We start from the raw sequence: 18,022 nt of genomic DNA, 5'->3' as shown, positions 1-18,022 counted from the left end.
GTAGCATGTTGGACCTTAGGCCAATATAACCCAAGTCTTAGAATCTTGTGTGCTAGGGCTCGTCCGCCCATGTGAGCTCCACAAATTCCTTCGTGTAATTCAGCCAGAGCCGACTCCGCTCCTTCGGGACCCAAACATCTCATAAGGGGTCTAGAATAAGATCTTCTGTACAACCTTCCATTTTGCATAATGAATCTCGCTGATCGTACCTTGACCAATTTGGCCTCTTTCTGATCTTCTGGTAGTTTATCATCTCTCAGATATTCAACTATTGGATCCATCCAGCAACGCTCTGCTTCAATATAAGAAATTTCTTTCTCATGGTAACTTGGAAATGTTATTTCTTCAATGTAGACCGATGGGTCTAAATTTTTTTCTTTGGCATTGGCTAATCGAGATAGCTCATCTGCCATTGTGTTTTCTATCCTTGGAATTTGACATACCTTTAAATTCCTAAATTCTTTTTGAAATGCCTGCACAGTCTCTTGGTACTTCTGCAAGCAAGGTTCTTTTATACCATATTCCCCTTGAACTTGGTTGACAATAAGTTGAGAGTCACTATAAATAGTTACATCTGCTATTGCCAATGCTTTTGACAACCTAAGTCCAACTATCAGGGCTTCATATTCTGCCTCATTATTGCTCACTTCAAACGCAAATCTCAGTGCATATCAAATAACAAATCTTGCTGGACTTTTCAAAAGAATTCCAGCTCCTACTCCGTCTTTATTACTCGACCCGTCCACATATACTTCCCAAATGGTTGGTATAGTGGGCTCTTCAACGAGGTTCTCCATTGGTGCAGTAGTCTCTACTACAAAATCGGCTAACGCCTGAGCTTTGATTGCCGTTTTGGGCTTAAAGCTTACTTGGAACTCACTGAGTTCAACCGACCAAGCCACCATTCTTCCAGATAAATCAGGTTTATGAAGAACTTTACTAAGAGGGAAAGTTGTAAATACCTCTATTGAGTGAGCCTGAAAGTATGGACGTAGCTTCCTGGTTGCTGTCATGAGAGCTAAAGCCTGCTTCTCAATCTACGAATATCGTGTCTCCGCATCAAGTAAGACATGGCTAACATAATAAATCGGCCACTGCTTCTTATCCTTCTCCCGAACAAGTACTGCACTGACCGTTGAAAGGGATGCTGCTAAATATAGTTGTAAGATTTCTCCCTTCTCTTGTCGGGACAAAAGCGGTGGCTTTCCCAGTGTTTCCTTTAATTCCTCGAAAGCCTTCTGGCACTCTTCAGTCCAATTCGCTTCCTTGCTGCCCCTCAGATCTTTGAGTGCTTTCAAAAATGGTAGACACTTCTCTCCAGATTTTGAGATGAAACGATTCAGAGCAACAATTCTCCCCGTTAAGCACTGTACATCCCGAATAGTTTTTGGAGCTTCCATGTCAATTAGAGCCTGTATTTTGGCTGGATTAGCCTCAATACCCCTCTGTGATACCATGAAGCCAAAAATTTGCTTGAAGATACTCCAAAGGCGCACTTCTCTGGATTCAGCTTTATTTGATACTTTCGCAGTACTGAGAATACTTCTATTAAATCTACGATATGATTTGCTCTTGTAAAGCTCTTTACCAGCATGTCGTCAACATAAGCCTCAACATTCTTCCCGATTAGGTCCTTGAATATTTTGTTGACGGCCCTCTGATATGTAGCTCCTGCATTTTTCAGGCCAAATGGCATGATTTTATAATAGAAGCTTTCACGATCAGTCATGAAACCCGTATACTTTTCATCCTCCTTATTCATGAGGATCTGGTTATACCCTGAGTAGGCATCCATGAAACTCAAAGTTTTATATCCTGCAGTCACATCTATCAAGAGGTCAATCCGTGGCAACGGATAGCAATCTTTAGGGCAAGCCTTGTTGAGGTCTGTGTAGTCTGTACACATCCTCCACTTCCCATTCGATTTTTTGACCATCACTACGTTGGCCAACTAGATTGGGCACTCAATTAGTTCTATGAAACTAGAACTCTTCAGTTTTTCGACTTCGCCCCGAACGGCTTCATACTTTTCTATGGAGAAATTTCTCATTTTCTAGATAACTGGCTTCACCTTTGGATCTATCCAGAGTTTATGCTCTGCAACAGTCCGATCGATTCCTGGCATGTCTTCGGCAGACCATGCGAATACATCACTATTTTGTTGAAGAAAAAACTTCAACTCTTCTTTGAACTCCTCCAGCTGTTCAGATCCGATATAGGTAATCCTTTCTGTATTATCCGTAAACAACTGGATTTGCTCTAGCTTTTCTACCAGTTCGGGCCTTTGCATTTATGCTTCTTCCCGATCATCTCGAACTTCTATTGGTAGGGCAGTCACCTTCCTTGGGCCCTCCTTGTCTTTCAAATAGGCAACATAACATTGCCGAGAGATCCTCTGGTCAGATGAAACTTGACCAATTCCCATCTCCGTCGGGAATTTTATCTTCAGGTGCTTCGTCAAAACAATAGCACTCAACTTGGACAAAGATGGCCGTCCGAGGATAACATTGTAAGCTGGAAGTTCCCGAACCACCAAAAAATTGATTCGGACGGTAGTCTCCTTGGGAAAACTTCCAATAGATAAGTCCAACTGGACAGATCCCTCCGCTATTTCAGACGATCCTGCAAAGCCATATAAATGCGTGGATGACGGCTCCATCAAGTTCTCATCCACCTTAAGCTTTTGATACACTTCATAAGATATTAGGTCAGCTGCAGACCCTGTATCAACCAAAACTCTATGTACTTCTCGGCGCGCGATCTCCACCTTGATGACTATGGCATCATCATGAGGTAGACAAACGCCTCTTTCGTCTTCTTCAGGCCAAAGGTGATAGAATCTTCACCATTTGGCCTCTTACGCTTCTGCGTCTCTCCGGTCCCAACAAATTTAGATTTTGCCTTCAACCTCCGGAGTGATTCGGGTTCTGGGCCTCCGAATATTGTAAGGATCGGTGACCGAGTAGCATCAATAACCTCCTTACCTTTTTTAGACTTCGGAGCCTCCCTCGGTCGTTCTGAACTAACCGAACGATCCCTTTTGGGGCCAGTTTCACGTGGCTCCTCTCTTCTTTTATTAACAAAATTGGACAAATGTCCCTGAGATATCAATCTCTCAATATCTACCTTCAAATGACGACAATCATTTGTATAATGACCATAATCCTTGTGGAAACGACAATATTTTTCTCGATCCTGTTGCTCTCCAGGCTTTAAAGGAATTTTTGGAGGCCACTTCAAAATATTTCGCTTCTTAATGATATTCAAAATATCAGCCCAAGGAGTATTTAATGGAGTATACTCACTTTTACCGGGAGATCTCTGCCACCATGCCTGAGGCTTTCCAACTAGATCTCGAACATTCTGCTTTGGCTTCTGCTTGGTCTCAGGAGCCTTTTGTTCTTTGGTGGACGCTTTATTGTCCCCCTGGCGCGCATCTAAGATCTCATGACTTTAGCCTGCTTTTGGCATCTCTGTACCAACTCAGCATAAGTTGTAGGCATATCCTATAGTAATAACTCCAGGAGTCTTCGGTTAGTGAGTCCAGTGAACAAAGCAATTTTAGCTACTTGCTCATCTAGATTCCCTATCTCCATTGTAACTCTATTGAATCTTTTTAGATATTCTCTGATCGATTCGCTCTTTCCTTGTCTGATGGTAAACAAGGTTTCCTCTGTCTTCTTGACCTGGATTCCACTTTGAAATCGCCCTATGAATTTGCGTGCCAACTCATCAAAATTTACAATCCTTCCAGATGGGAGGTTCGATAACCACTTCTGTGCCGCTTCGATTAAAGATGAACCAAAAACCCTGCAGAGAATTTCGTTAGAATTACCTGCAACTGCCATAGTCTGCTGATAATAACCAATGTGGGCCGGGATCTCCAGAGCCATCGAATGTAGAAAAAGTTGGCAAGCGGAGATTGTGAGGAAACTGATATCCCGCAATTGGCTCGGCAAAAGGGGTCTTTCAAATAACTGAATAAATATCATCAGTTATCCTTCCTCTAGCCAATTGTCCCAGTTTCTGATTAATATTGGCAAATTCCTGACCAATATGAGTTGAATGATCTTCTGCAACACGATCACGACCTCGAACAACACGATCATCACGAGCTACTTGATCATCACGAATGGCCTGCTCGTCACGAACATTCCGCTCATTGCGAACTGCTCGATCATCACAAACGGCTCGCCTAACAGTTGGTGAGTGAGTCTTTCACTCCTGTATCCAACCTCGTATTCGAATTGGTTGTACTTTCCTGTGGTCTGTCAAACCGATTGTCCCGCCTAGGCAGATCTTCGACTCTCCTAGGCCCTCGGTCACCTTCACGAAAGTTCTGATCGATATTCCGATCTTCAGTAAATCTCGGATCCCATGGTAATACACGCCTCCCCGAATCGCGATGATCAGGTTCTTGTGGTAGTACCACTCGTCTGGTTAGCACGCAGAGTGCTTGATTCACCTCCAAAAGTTGGATCTTTACTTGATTCAATTGATCTTGGAATGTCTCTGGAGGATCATGTCCTCCTGGACCACCATCTACTTCAAGAGGTGGTAAACTTCCCTGAGGAATGTCTGGATTATTTTCTCCAAGAATTTGGACATATGATCTAGTCACCATAGCTTTCTAAATCTTTCCCACAGATAGCGCCAAATGATGCGTCCAAAATTTGCTCAGCCCTTAGATCTCCTTGGAATGATCTGCAAAACGAAAGCGTCAGATGTGGCCCGACCTCTGGGGTCGGGAGTCCACCTCCCAAGGCAAAGTCAGTTGATGAACTTAATCACAAACGGCTCTGCTAGACACACAGAGCTAAGGAATGAATAACTGTAATATGATCTAGATCGTAAGCATATGAGTGTTTACGTCCAAAGGTGTGTGTATGGATCTAATCTCCTCCTTACCTTGTAGGTAAGTAAGGTTTATATAGAGTGTACCTTCGAATCTTCTTCGTTGGATGCATTTGAGCCTTCTTCGGATAGTCGTTGGATTTTAACAGTTAGATCCGTTGAGCGATAGACTACTACTAGTTTGAACTAGTAGAGGACTCCTGAGATAACCTCACGGTTATCCAATGATTATCCCTTCAATAGCGATAAGTGATAGCCGCCAAGTTGAGTCTGTCATCATTAGGGTAATTAACCTAATCCATAAGTCGGATTATGGCGTGCATGTGGCTGATTTAGTTTTCTTCCTCAGCAAGCTATCTCCTAGACTCGGCTCGCACGGAAGCGAGTCGATTCCCTCCCGTCTCGACCGGGGTCGAGGGTCAAACCAAGTATGAATCGGGTTCCATCATATTTCCTCCATATCACCCAAATTTCTGAAATTTCCAGCATTTGACTTCGACTGGAACTTCAGACAATTGCATTTCAATATGAAGATTCCATTTGATTCTGTTTTGAGAGTTCAAAAACTTCGAACACACGGCTAACTCATTAGTGGGTACAGAAGTTTCAAGAAAAGAATCACACCCAATTTGACAAAGACTGTTGGACAGATTGACATCGTTGGGCGCATAACTTCTTTGTGTACCTCACATTATCTGATTTTTGCTTTATATGAAAGATGACTGCTTGCAACTGAAAAACAACCCATGGAAATCCATCCTGACTTTGACCTTCACATCATGAACATTTTTCCTTGAGTTTGCAGATTATCAATTAAAGCCATGTATGACTGATGAAGCCAGATGCATATATCTCTACAGAACTGGCCATAACTCCCTAATCTGAGTTCCATTTTAACTGATTCCAGCAACATTGAAAAGAAGATTCAATTCAGATAAAGAAATCCTCAACCCAACCTGAACGTGAGTGCATTCCATAATGTTGCTTGAACATGACTGATGTCCAGAAGATGCACACACTTTGCCTAAGATTATCCCATAGCTCATCACTGCTCCTCATTTGTTTTCTGTTCAGCTCGTCCTAATTCCAACTGCATGATGACCAGAAAAAATCTTGAAGTTGCTGCTACATTATCTCCACATCTGCCCCATAAAATCTGCTAGGCTGCCACATAGCTACACATTACACATTCTAGATTCTCCTGCAATATCTTGTAACACAAGAGCATTACATTGACGACCTTAACATACCGTATCAGCCATAATGCAAGCTCAGCTGTTCATAGACAATTTTTGCTACCAATAGTCCACTGTAATTCCTAGATGACCTCAATGGTCTTCACAACCACATCATTGACCATCCAGTGATACATATGCCACCATTATTGCCGACTGCCATATCAACCTCAAGCGATGCAATCTCATCTACTCGTATCTCGAAACTGAGACCATAATGCTCATGACGAATGTAAAATCTTCATAGGTGCTGCCATGGCTCTCCAGTCCAGTCTATGTTGCCTTATTATTTTGACAACAATTACAACACTAGAACGATGTATTCTGTGCTCAATAGATACCTTAAGCTCCTACAATAATTACAGATACACAGGGTCAATGGTTAAGAGTCGAACACCACTAATACTTTTCTTTGTCCATCTTTTGTTCATGTAAACAATCTCCCTCTGCAATATGTTCACTCAATCAACTAGAAAAAATATTGATGCTTGTTTCTGCGTTTTAATTAGTTGGAATCTCTTCTTCGGCCAGCCTTATTCTTATCAAAGAACTTCGATTGCACAAAACTTCGATTGCACAAAGAATGCAGTTTTTTAGCAGTTTGGAACTCATCTAGTACTTGACCAAAAAAGGAATTCATCTAGTACAGCTCGCTTATTGATTGACAACAGTCTGGCACCTTAAGATTGGTCAGAGGACTACAATAGTAACACAAAATGACTACAAAATTAAATGATGTATGTTGGTGCAAAAAATGTTATCTTGGCCCCTTGGTTCGCTCCAGATCCAGCCCTTGTTCCTGAGACCAAAGCAATGTGAAAGTGAGCCGCTCTAAGGACGGGAAGCCACCTCCGGCGATCTAGTTAGCACAGGCCAGCTAATAAGGGACTCCATAGAGGAGTGAAGACCCCAAAAGACGATGGAGGTCATCCTCCTGAAGGGTTAGAGAGCTAAAAGAAATGGTGGCTGGAGTGTGTAGAGCTTACCTCCTCTTTTGGTGTGTGGAGGGATTATATCATAGATCCCTACCCTTCTTCGTGACTTCTGGGCAGCCGTGCGAGACAAGGGTCCCTTCAGCCGCCACCGTCCTTCGGCGTGCAAGATTCGACAGAGATTTTGTCGTCCCTGGGCTCGAGGAGATTTCAAATAATGCCAAACGCTGGGTTTATTTGGATAATCGGCTCAAGCACGTGGGTCCCCTGCCACGTAGGCCCTTTGTAGGGGATGAGCTGTCTTGAGGCTTCCTTAGCTATCTAGAACCGGTTCCGAGACTTATCCCTCTGGTTCAGAGATATCCACGACCACAACAATGTAGGAAAATGCAAATAGACGGTAACAGTCAACACAATTGACACTCCCATGATCAGGTTATAAATGATGAATATAAAAAAATTATCCCCCCAAAAAAAATGTGTAAGATGGCTATAAAAAAAAACGAGAAATTGTTAGCTGGAATGGTGAAATTCTGAACACCCAATAATGATAGAAAGAAGAAAAGAGAACTCGATATGGGATCACCAATGAGGAATGAATGGTAGAAGATGAGACGGGAAAGCCTAGAAGAAATAGGAGGTGGTCATTTAAAAAAGTTCCAAGTTCAAGAATGATGTTAAGGACAGTGAAATCACACAAACTAGTAAGGATGATGAAATTTCAGAACCCCAAGGAAGAAAAGAAAGGCTGAATAGAAGAATCTGTAGCACCCAGTGAAAAATAGAAGAAAGAAAATTTGTTAGAGGCAGCTCAAAATTTCCAAGATCCATTGTAGTTGGGAAATCATTGAACTTGTGTAACCCCCTAAAGGACAAAGGTAAGCTTGCTTTCAAGCATGACTCACAAAATGAAGAAACGACTTATAACAAATATAGAAGATAAATAATCCACAGAAAGGAGTGGGTTCTCTCTTTTCATCAAAGAATTGGGGGTTCATAATTCTGCTACTAACTTTGTCATTCTCATTACAAAGTTTAGACAACCCCCTCGACAGCCTCACACTGACAGTTCAACAGTAGAAACATGAGGTTTGAATAGCAAGGTCGTAGGCTTATGTGTCATCCACCATTTACATTGCCAATTTACTCTGGGCATGCTATTCAATACTTTACTCATGCATTCAAACGAATTTACTCTGAGCATGCTATTCAATAATGTACTCATGCATTCAAACGTCTCTGAAATATACAACAACTGCAATCCAATAAAGAGATGAGAATCTGAGCAGTTCCCTCCACGAAAACTAATATTCATCATGGACCAAAAATCCAGAATGCAGAATACAACCCACAGGATCCCCATGCATAGGTAATACGCATAATCTACAAACAAGATTCTTCTTGTTCCTGATAAATTGGCACACACATCAGATTCGCTGAGACTTCTTGCCAAAATGACAACTATGAAGAGCATGGAAAGCAAGGTGGTGAAATTGCAAAGAAGAAAGTCTCAAAAGTTCACTGAAGACAATGAACCGACTTTATATCATGTATGTTCTCTTATATATTTTTGGGAAGTAACCCCATGAACAGAACAGAACAGAAATAGATGACTTACATTCTCCTGCCATAATCTAGGACCTACCATGATTACAAACTCCAAGAAAGAAAAAAAGAATAATATGCTTTCTCCGAAATTTAACCTAATAGAGCACTATTCCTCTCAATGAATTGAAAGTCTGTTTTTCTTTATGAGTTAACCTGAAAAAGGAAGTAAAAAAAACCCCACTGCACGATACTATTTCCCTCATAAGATTCCCAGAACATTGTCGGTGAAGTTGAGGTCATAAACTAGGCCCTTAAGCGAAGGAAAGTAGAAACTTGACATTCGAACAACCTGTGAGCATTTTTTGGGAAACTCTGCTGCTGCTTCTTACTTCACCTCACCTACATCAAAGAAATCGAACAGAACCAAGATTACAAACTTCAGTTGATAGACAATTGGTAGGGGACGCGCGCACACCCATACCTCAGCTGCTACAAATTAGGATGTACACTCTCTCACTTGGGGAGATGTTAGGCCTGCACCTCTCCAAAGTTCTATGGAGGTCACCGACCTAGGCCATGGCCCTCTTGATCAGCCATCGACCACATCTATGTATGTTCTCCTAATAGGCCTCTGCCATATCTATAAAATCTTTCTACCATTGCACCTTTTGAGCTGACTGATGTGGGACTATCAAAGCCACAGCCTCGGGCGGTCTGCTTCCCAAATAGAAAGGAAGCTACTAGCATGGCCAGAATTTGACAGGGATAAGTACCGGCCTTCTCCATGTCAAAAAACCCTTTAATAGCAGCTGATAAAAACATCGTCACCTCTGATATGCTATGGAGATATCCTCCCTCCATCTTCCCTTTCTTCTATGACATGTGAGATAGGTGCTCAGCTCCATGGTTGTTCCCATCAGGGGTCTTGTCCATTGAACAAAATTTAACCATAAAACCAGAGAATAGTTGAATGCAGCTACAAAAAGATGAAAACAACTGAAAAGTTCTTCTCAATGGTTCAATTTTCTTCTATTTTGTTCTCAACCTAACAATTATATTAAGATCTTTGTATCTATAGAAGAAATAACCCAACCAACCAGAAGTTTAAACTACAACAAAACAAGAAATCAGCGTTCTTGCATAAGCAAAAACTGAAGCACTTGTCACAAAGAATCTACTAGCTGAAAACATTGATAGCAGATACCATTCACCACAAGCATACACAGCCACCACTATCTCAAACATAATTAAATCCTTTTATATTCAGTATCTGGATTCTGGACTTACCAACAGCTTTGGCAAGTTGGCCAATGGAATTTAAGAGGGCACGTTATTCAATTAGAAAACATTTATCCAACAATCAAATTCACATGATATTGTTGATATGGAATAGCCAATAACCGAAGTTTTTGTTATTCGGAAGTCAACACTATCTGATCCAAGAGATATAGTCCAAAAAGATCATCTTAAATGAAACAAAGACAAAGCAAAGTTAATTTAATTGCTTGCATCAACACTTATATCATCAACCCTTCCATCCCGACCACCTTATTCTAAACAACATTTCATCTGGCCATCAAGAATCAGGGCTTAACTAGTGAATCACACCACCACCCCCTCCCACACAGATAATGGTGCAGTCGTATGATGAAGACAAGTAATTACACCCTCGCAGAGTACAGAACAAACATATAGAATACAAGTTATAGAAAAACCAAAAGATTAAGCAATTACATAGAAATTACAACCACACAAAGCACAAGTAAGACAAGAGGCAGAACTCTTTGAACTAAACCAACTAAAATGACAAAGTTACCTCATCTAACGGATACATATGTACTCAATCACTTTTTCCAGAGCCACTTGATCCTACTCTTTGGTCTTTCAACTCCAATCTGCATTAACTCACTCCCCCTTAGCAGTGCACTGGGTAACCTCCAATGCAAGTGCTTATACCACTCCAAATGTCTCTCCTTCACCTTATTTCCTACAAGGGTCAACTGTAGTAAAATATTGTCTGGTCCCAGCTAAGTTTCTAAACTGAACTTCAACTTGGCCTACTAACTAAAACAGAGGCAACTGCCATGGTTACTAACAAGAAAAATGAAAACAGTCATCCTGGGATCCTAAACAGTTCGCACTGAATCTTTATTTTTATTTTTCCAATTTAATGTGAACACAAAGACCCCCTGGACAACAGTCCAAGTGGGGCCCTCAGGATGGCACTAAGAAACCTCCATAGGCTAGCCAAACCCTTCATAAGAGATATTTTGGGCATTTTAGCCCTTAATTCATCACTAAAATTAATTTAGGAATTTTTCAGAATTTTGTTGAATCATTTTGAGTCAAGTTCGGATTTGTTTGGAGTATTTTATTTTGGGCTGAAGTTTTTTTTGAAGGAGTCCTATTTGGTATTTTATTCCTTATCTTATATGTTAGAGTTTTGGATAAGATTTCAGTCAAATATGTAATGGGATACCATCAGTAAGAAGATCCTAGTTGTTGTCAGAATCTGTTAATTTAGGCTATAAATAGCCTCTTCTTGCATTGTGTTTTTCAGATTTGATGAATTAAAAATTTGATTGTAAATTGCTTGAGTGATTGGTAGGGTTTCTTTGAGGGGGACCTTGCAGTTCTCTTTGAGAGTTCTTAATTTGTTTCTGCACGCGTTCTGGTGATTCATCAAGTCCAGTAAGCATTCAAGTAAGTCGAAGATCCCCAACCCATTCCCAGCTCTCCCTCTCTTGTCCAACCCTCCCCCCCCCTCCCCTGCCCTGTGCATCCTTCCCCAAGTCCCTACCTTGCAACTGCATCAATCTAGCAGCCTTGCCTAGGTTCCACGACTCCCTAAACCCCTTCCTCTAACCCCCACGACCTCCCCAGCCCCTGCCCCCACTTACTGTAGCACCCGCTGGCCTCCCTCCTCTCCCACAGTAGCCACATCCAAACCCCATTAGGACACCCTGACTTCCACCCCTTTCACTCCCATTAAGATCACAGGAGGTCATAGACTCAAGTCCTACAAGTATTTTCTGCAGTTCTGTTGTATTCCATTGATTTAAAAATTCTGTGCTTCATCTTAACCTTCAGAATTGCAGAAAATTTAAAATTGCAGATTTGTTTTTTAAAATCTGAAATTAAAAATTACAAAAGGATTCAGATATGAAGTAAAGTTTTAGAAGGCTCTAAAACCCCCTTACAAACCCTTAAACCCTTCTACCTTTGCTGGGATTTCCTGGGCAAGCCCTAGGTCTAGGATATTATTAAAATACCCCTAACTCTAGACCTGGTTTAGATCACAATTGAGCCACATAACATTAAATAGATTCCAGCTTCAAAAACATTCTAATAATTGATATCTAAAAAGTAAGAAAAAAATTTAAAATAATATTAATTAAACATCAAAAAATAATACCTAGTTTCTCCAATCTAAAAGAATATCTCATTTGGAAGCTTGGAAGTTCAACAACTATTAAAAAAAATCAACCCTTAGATGACCATCAATTATATTTGTTTTACATGCTTTTCATCTAGTAACACTGTAACTCGACTCCAGATGGCTTGGACCAAACTATGCTTCTTGCCTGCAAATAAATTTATACTAAAAAAAACCTTCGGAAGCCCCATCCAACTCTATAAGAAAAAATGAATAAATCAAAAAGCCAAACAAGCCCCGTCAAAGCCAACCAGCTAGCTTGCCCTTTTCGGTTCAATAAAAGTCTACGGATTTGCATCTTATTTGCTAGAACTTCTATGTTATTTGGATAATTATAGAAATAGAGAGTTACTGTCACTTGAGCATGGTAAGTCAACTCAAGGTGAAATCAATTTCTCCATAGCTACAACAACATTGACATACCATTGATCCAAATATCATCCTACCACTGCAACAGCCATTTGTCATACAAACCTCAAGCCATGCAATCTCATCTATATAGCCTCAAAACTGAAATTGAATACAATGGCATGGTGAATGTATCATGCTAAGAAATGCTCCTATGGCCCTCTAGTCTATCTGCTCATGTGCTTGGCAGCTAAAGTTATCACCATAGCCAAAAAAGACGAAGCCAGTGCTGAAAAGCTTCCACGCAAGTAGAGTCCAAGGGGCATTTTCCTCTGCAACCTTACCCCAGCAATTTGTTGCTAGGAGTTTGTCTCGACACCCAGACCTCACGCTAAACTGTGGTCTGCCGACAATGCTTGCCCCTAGTTACTTACCATAAGCCACTGGCACCAGCATTAACACTGTTTGCTGCTATATTATTTGCTAGTCTTTCACATCTACAGTTGCTGCCCTACACTGACAACTCTGTAGACACCAATTAAAATACTAGTATAATGCATCCCATGCCAAATAGGTACCCTCTCATGCTATGATCATCTCACAATCCATTCTTATTTTTTCTTCTACCCCACTCTTTTGCACATCTCCAACATTCTCACTCTCCCATCTCAAGAAAAATAAGCAGGTATGGTTGAATTCTAAATGCATCCAGAAAATATTAATGCTTGGTTGTGCATTTCAATTTTGATCCAATCCCTTGGATTTCTTCTCAGCAAGATTGTATGTTTTTAGCAGCTCAGAATTCATCTGTTCAGCTTCACTGGATGGGACAAAAGCCTTGCATACTCCAAAAGTGGCCAGGGCATTAGAGTAGTAAACACAAAATATAGCAGCTGAAAACCATATTATACTCCTGTGATAAGGTTATACTAGTCAGCGAGGATCACAAAATTTCTGAACCCTGAGGATGTAAAATAAATGGGTGAACATCAAATCCTCATCGCATCCAATATGAAACAGATGAAAGAAAAAGAAAGCCTACCCATAATGATTGCTATTCTTGGAAAGCGGACAAGGACTACATCAAACAACAGAAAACAGTGGATCCCTTAGAATGATCTATTGTACGAGCAAAGAGAGGATTATATGCAGTCGGTAAGGCAACCAGATGTTTGTCATTCCTCAGAGAATAAGAGGCTGGGGGGTAGAAGTATCATGGAACATAAGAGTGGTAGCATTATATCGTAAAAAGATAAAACAATTCTCTACCATCAATGAAGAGTCCGCTCCTCTTCAGGGTTTAATAACCTTCAAGAAGAAGCAAAACAATTCTCTGCCATCAATGAAGTTGGAATCATATTTAAACCATGAAAAAACAACGACTCACTATTGAAATTCCTGTTAAGATCATTATACCTTCAATTTCAAACATTGCTGCGGCTTCCTTGGGTCAATTCCCTTGAAAATCAACAAGAAGAGACATAAATCAGGAAAACTTTGAGGGATACAATATTGGTAGGGGCCGCGCGAACGCGTACCCCCTCTGCCACAAATTATGACGTACACGGAGATGTTAGGCGGGCACCCCTCCCAAGTGCAATGGAGGTCACCAACCTAGGCCATGGCCCTTCTTGATCAGCCATCGATCCCGTCCAGGTAAGTATGTTCACCATACAGGCCTCTTCCATATTTATCTCCTCTTTCTACACTTGCTTCTTCTGAGATGACCGATGTGGGATTAAAAAAGCACAACCTCAGTCCGCCATGCGAAGCTTCTTCGCATCTCTCCTATTCTTTCTCCTTTCTCGGAATACCTTTGGGCCCCCTAGCAATACCGAATTCATGTCTTCCTCTGTAAATGTGAAGATTTTGGCTCTGGAACAAACACCTGCTTCGGATCATCTCTTTTTGGAGGAGTATATCTGGCCAATGTGAGTGGGGATTGAGTTTTGTGTCTACAAATAGGTTTTATGATGCAACGAAGCAAATCGGAGACGGTTCTGCAAGGGTTTTCAAGCTGTTACCAGCGTCGCTGTTAACTGATTATGTTGAATCTTTCCGCTTCTATATTATTTTATTAACTGTTAAACGTTACTCCATAGCATTAAATATTCCCTACAAGCATTTAACTAGAATTGATGGGGTGCGCCAGGCCCGTGCAGCAGTGCAACGCATGGGCGACGCATGAGAACTCCGGCAGCAAGCTACCGTGGCGAGCCCTCCCCCTAGAAAAATTAATTTAATATCATGTGGGTCGATGACCCACGTATCAGATATTAAACTGATAAGAACAGATACTACACTTGATCTTAGCCAAAAGGCCGAGAAAGGTATGCTTTGTTAGTTGTCTCAGCTGTTCTTTTATAGGAGTCTTATACCATGCATTTTCTATTTCCGGCGGATGTGGGACTATATTAAGATTCACTATGTTATCAATGTTGTGGTTTGAACCCTTGAACCAAGGTGAACCATGCGAACCAATGCGATGGGGTTGCGAACCAATGCGATGGGGTTAGTTCTGATTCATGGAGTACGTAGGACACTTTTCAGGAAAATTGGGCATATGACTTGCTAATCAAACTATTCATTAGAGGCCATCGCCACCCTCCCTTGGGGATCAAGATATCCAAGGGCTACAATGCATCTTCACCACCTCAGAGGTATGAACATGATATATACACAAACACTCTATACAAATTAGGGTAAGTCAATGAACATTAACTTTGGTAATTACTCTCCCGCAACTACCCAAGAAGACATTCTCTCTTTGTCTTCTGGAAGCATTTGAACCTCCCTACAATGATTTGTGTTCATCAGAGTCTGACTTAATCATTGGAGGTGGCTTCCTGTCATTAGAATATGACTTTATCATGGTTCACCTTGGTTCAAGTGTTCAAATCACAATGTTTATAACACTGTGATCCTAAGACAAGGGATTTATTGGCCAACTATGGTGAAGGATGCTCAAGATTATGTTCGCCATTATGAACCATGTCAACTACATTCATCCATACCGAGAGCCCCAGCAGTGCCACTGGTTTCTATTCTAAGTCCAATGCCCTTTGTCCAGTGGGGGATGGATCTCTTAGGTCCATTCCCACCTGCTTCAGATGGCAGAAAATTCTTGATTGTTGACATTGATTACTTTACAAAATGAGTTGAGGCAGAACCAGTTGCAACCATCACAAAGAAATAGATGGAAAAATTCACCCTCAACAAAGTTATTTATCGTTTTAGCTTGCCAAATATCCTTTTGACAGATAATAGAACTCAATTTGATAATCCAGCTTTCAAGGAGTTCAGTCAAAATTATCACATTAACTGTAGGAGGGCTACAGTAGCTTATCCTCAGTGCGATGGGCAAGTGGAAGTAGGCCTGTAAACGGACCGGATTTGGCTCGGATACTGGCTCCGATTAGCAAATCCGCTATCCGAATCCGAATCCGAATCCGGCAAAAAGTTAGAGAAGGCATCCGAATCCGAATCCGAAACTTTATTGGATATCCGATAATAATCCGATCCGATAAAATATCCGATTATTGATTGATAATTGTCACTTTTTTACATTTTTTGTTATAAATTTTTAATTTCCGATTACCGAATACCGCTATCCGAATCCGATTATCATCTATTTTAAAGAAAAAATGTTAAATACTTTACTCTATCCGGATATTATCCAATCCGATAGGCAATTATCCGAATCTGGTTGCTTAGTGAATGGATACGGATATTTTCCGGTAAGAAAATTTTCGGATACGGATACCCTTAAATGAATACGAATGCAATTCGGAGGAAGATTTCGGCTATCCATTTACAGGTCTAAGTGGAAGTTACCAATTGTACCCTACTTGATGGAATCAAGAGACGTTTGGAGAAAAGTCACCAACAATGGGTTGAAGAATTACCTCATGTTCTTTAGGCCTATAAAACTTCATCAAGAACACCAATGGGGGAAACACCTTTCAGATTATCTTATGGTATTGAAGCTTTGTTTCTCGTAGAGGTGTTAGCAGGATCACCCAGAGCAACCCACTATGATGAATTAGCAAATGAAGAGGGTCTTCAAGCTAATTTGGAGTTCATTGATGAAGTCGAGAAAAACAACGTTATACCAAATATAGCTTATCAAAAAAAAAAAAATTTTGGCAAGGAGACTTAATCCTCAAACAAGTTGACATCTCAATAGATGCCTCCCGTTGAGGATTCCGGAGTACACAGTAAAACTTTTTGGCAAGGAGACTTAATCCTCAAACAAGTTGACATCTCAGCCACAAGAGGAAGAAACAAATTATCTCCTAGATGGGAAGGCCCCTACTTGGTAGTATATGAGCTTCAACCTAGGACCTACAGGCTTATAGATTTGAAGGCTAACAGAGAGCTTGCCACACATGGAATGCAATGCATTTAAAGAAGTTTTATCAATGAGCAAGGAATATGTCTTAAAACAAGTAAGAGTTAACAATCTGTTTACTTGTTGATTACTTATCTTGTATTACATGTACATTCTCTCTTTGTAAACATGCATTATTGGAACTATTTTCGAGAACATGTACTTAGTCATTTTTATGAGAAATAAGATATCAACTGTGAAATCCTCCGGATTTCTACCCCTTTAACCCGTGGTATCAAGACCGAGAACCCAGGGCTCGAGTCGGCGACAACTGTGGGCCATTCAAGTCGAGCCCGAAGGTTTGGAAATGAAACCAATGTTGGAGGATGACCTTTGTGATGATTCAACAACTCTCCTAGAGTTTAAGAGAAGGGAGAAGATTAATCACGATGGTTTAAAAAGGGTGATTTTGGAACGTCCACAGATCAACGATGGAGAGTCCGAGATTAATGAGATTAAGGTATTAAATTGAAGATCGTCGAATGACCTTTCCAACAAGCCAAAAATCACCAAAATCAGAGTTCGTATGGGGGTCCAACTATGGACCGGTCGGTTGGACGGTTGGGTGACCCAACCCCCCACCTAGTTTTCAGTTACAGAATCAGGATTTTAAACCCTATTCTAGGTTGTAACTCACCCGAAAACGCATTTTTTTATACTAGAACGAGGCGAAGGCTTTGGGAAGAGGAGAAACCAATGAGAAGAGTATTTCCCATCCAATCAAAGGTGCTTTGCAACTTGGATCATTGGGGAACGTTGAAGGAAGTGAGAATTCTTAAACCCTTCTCTTTAATCATAGTTGGTGGGAATTTATATTCTCTTCTTTTGTGAGATCTTGAAAAGGAAGAGTGTTAGGTATCTTGGATGCTCTTGTTTTCTTGTATTAATGTTTCTTTTGAGTATGAGAATAATGGTATGTCCCCTTGTGAAAGATTTTGCATTTTAACTCTCCGAGTTGCCACAGGTGTTTAAGGAGAGCCAATTTGGGTTTTTTTTTTTTTTTTTTTTTTTTTTTTTTTTTTAATTTATTTAGATTGAATTGGATCAAATTGAAGGTACCCATAGGATCCTTTTACTGTCAATTAGACTTTCCCAAAGTTTTATTTCGATTCAACTTCGAATTGGTGACAAATTAGAGACCATTTACTAGTGAGGTTGAGAATTACCCTTTTTAAACTAGTGGTCAGGATTCTGTTTTCATGGGAAGATTTTGGAATATCATTTGAAACCAAAATTGACTCTAATTTGTGATTATTAATTCTCTTGCATGAATAGGTTT

At 40.6% G+C, this 18,022-nt stretch overlaps 2 non-coding genes and 1 pseudogene across 2 annotated transcripts; all 3 read right to left on the bottom strand.

The window, feature by feature from the left end:
• Window positions 1-9,025: 9,025 nt before the first annotated feature.
• LOC149001808 (U1 spliceosomal RNA) lies at window positions 9,026-9,187 on the bottom strand. The gene has a single exon (XR_016170609.1). It is a non-coding gene; the product is annotated as a U1 spliceosomal RNA (small nuclear RNA).
• A 4,682-nt stretch (window positions 9,188-13,869) lies between these two features.
• Window positions 13,870-14,017, bottom strand: LOC149001807 (U1 spliceosomal RNA; annotated as a pseudogene).
• A 474-nt stretch (window positions 14,018-14,491) lies between these two features.
• Window positions 14,492-14,687, bottom strand: LOC149001806 (U2 spliceosomal RNA). The gene has a single exon (XR_016170483.1). It is a non-coding gene; the product is annotated as a U2 spliceosomal RNA (small nuclear RNA).
• Between the last annotated feature and the right edge of the window lie 3,335 nt (window positions 14,688-18,022).

The sequence above is a fragment of the Hakea prostrata genome, chromosome 10, assembly GCF_041222555.1.
Source record: "Hakea prostrata isolate BN-2017 chromosome 10, UWA_Hpros_2, whole genome shotgun sequence".
NCBI lineage: Eukaryota > Viridiplantae > Streptophyta > Magnoliopsida > Proteales > Proteaceae > Hakea > Hakea prostrata.
Note: the sequence above shows the minus strand (reverse complement) of the source record. Positions and strands in the feature narration are given on the sequence as shown.